The 2,500-nt window shown below is 39.7% G+C and overlaps 1 protein-coding gene across 1 annotated transcript in view; it reads right to left on the bottom strand.

The window, feature by feature from the left end:
- Positions 1–2,500, bottom strand: part of LOC143285780 (sodium-coupled monocarboxylate transporter 1-like) — a 54,156-nt gene that overhangs the window by 23,298 nt on the left and 28,358 nt on the right. The gene's annotated exons all lie outside the window — the stretch shown is intronic.

Genomic DNA, 2,500 nt, shown 5'->3' with positions numbered 1-2,500 from the left:
TTTGTTCTCCTTCACCCCGGTTCCCCCCCCCCCGGCCCCCCCCTGCATCATCACATGAAATCCCCAGAGGTGTATGACGTCATTGCCCGTATGTTTGCAAATCACCATGACAAGGCCACAACAAACAAACAAAGGGGCAATTATCTCGTTTCCCTGGTCACGCTTTCCGTGACTTGAGAGTTAACTTCTCCTGCAGGTGCGCACTACAGGCAGGATTGCTTGCCAAGATTTTGACCTCGGAGGATATAATATAGCCTGGATGGCGTCATAGGCACACACACACACACACACACACACACACACACACACACACACACACACACACCAGAGCAGTCCGTACCATGGCATCACATCACGCATGTTGGCCGTCTTCCCCTGACGCAGAAAGACATTCAAGGATTTCCAGCACTCATCGCTCTCTGTGGAACTTTTCATGCCAGATTCTGCTTCCTACCCACTGCTCTGAAAATTATTAATGAGAACTTGCAGGGTGCTGGAATTCCACCAACACATTGACTCCATTTTCATTTCAGGAGTTTCTCCATTAAGCTGGGCTGAACACTTTATACAGCGAATGGAGAAGGCGTGGTTTTGTGTATATGTATGATGTACCTTTGCTTGTTTTCTCAAAGGTGATGATCCCAACATGCTTCTTGTGCTGTAGAACAAACAAGTCAAATGTTGTTTGTCTTTTCTTCCATTTGTGTTGAGAAAGGACGAGGGAAAAACGGTCTTTGATTTCTTGAACAGCAGCCAAATTCTTCTTCTTCTTCTTCTCCTTCCGCTAAACAAACAGGAGTATAATGAGACGCTTTGTGGATCGTTCTTAGCGTTACATTCACACACTATTCTGTTGCTTTTTTTTTAGTTTGCGTTTGTGGTGTCCTAGGAAATGTGGACTCTCCCCCTTGTATTTTCCTCTCTCTTTACACGAGCGCGCGCGTCTGTGTATGTATGTATGTATGTATGTATGTATGTATGTATGTATGTGTGTGTGTGTGTGTGTGTGTGTGTGTGTGTGTGTGTGTGTGTGTGTGTGTGTGTGTGTGTGTGTGTGTGTGTGTGTGTGTGTGTGTGTGTATGCATGTGTATATATAAACAGATAGATAGACAGATGAACAGAAAAGCCAAAATGATCAAATTATTCACACAGCTGAACTGATGATTTTTTAACCTTTGTCTCTCTTTCTACCCCCTTCCCCCTTCCCCCCACCCCCAAAACCCCCAACTAAAACAAACAACAACCACGAAACAACAACAAGAACACACAAAAAATACCCCCCCCCCAAAAAAAAAAACCCAACAAAAAACAAAAACAAACAAAAAACAAAAACAAAAAACAACAACAACAAAAAACAAAAACAAAAACAAACAAAAAAAACCCCACCAAAACAAAACAAAACAAAACAAAAACAACAACAAACAGACGAACAAACAAGCAAAAAACAAACGTTGTGACACATATTCAAGATGACGTGGGCACATTATTGATACACAGAGAAATCGTGATTACGATAAGTATACTATAAAAGAAAGAAGCAGAAAAAGAAAAGAAGAAAAGACGTGATGTCAACACTAATTTTTTGGCAATACAAAATGTCTGATAGTTTAAGCGAACTGTACAAAGAATGGAGCCACTGATTAACGTAACTGGATAGATAAAATAATTAGATATATTATGAATAAATGTTATCGATAATAGTCTGGTAGAAATCAGAATGATTATCGCTTTTCCGCTTCTCAAAAACGTTCACATGCACAGTAGATTTTCCCAAGCTCTGCTTTTCCCACGTTCCCCAGAGACGTATGATCTCATCGTCCATATGTTGGCAAACCAGCATGACTATCCGACAACAAGCAAGGGCAATCATCCTGTTGTCAACGTTACGTTTTGTTGAGTTTACCTCTTCTCCCGCGGCTGTGAACGGAAAGGTTTGCCAAGATTTGAACTTGGAAGATTATAACGGAGCTGCCATGACGTTTTATTCAAAGCTTTTTAACGGTTTTATTTTGTCTTTCTCCACAAAGTAATTGAATCTGTGTATTTTTTTTAAAAAGATGTTTAATTCAGTAACTTATTTCTTAACTAGAGTTTTACTTTCTCTCTCTCCATTATATCAATGACTAAAATATGTTTTTGGTATGGTGTTTTATCAGTTAACTTATTTCTTATCTGTAATTCTTCTCTCTCCATAAAATCATTGAATCTGCGTCTGATTTTGTTGTTGTTGCCACGATGTTTGATCCAGTAACATATTTCTCATCTACAGTTATTTTTCTCTCTCTCCAGAAGATGAGTGAATTTGTGTCTGATTTTTTTTCCTGTTTCCCTCTCCCTCCTGCGTACCTATAGGTTTGTCAAACAAGGAAACATTTTTTTTTTCACGTTTGTGAGCTTCATCAGCAATGATCACTCATGTTATCGTGCTTTTTCCGTGCATGTTCATGTTTACACCACAGTTCAGGCAGCCATATTCTGTTTCTGGGATGTATGTTCATG

The sequence above is a fragment of the Babylonia areolata genome, chromosome 9, assembly GCF_041734735.1.
Source record: "Babylonia areolata isolate BAREFJ2019XMU chromosome 9, ASM4173473v1, whole genome shotgun sequence".
In the NCBI taxonomy this organism is placed as follows: Eukaryota; Metazoa; Mollusca; class Gastropoda; order Neogastropoda; family Buccinidae; genus Babylonia; species Babylonia areolata.
Note: the sequence above shows the minus strand (reverse complement) of the source record. Positions and strands in the feature narration are given on the sequence as shown.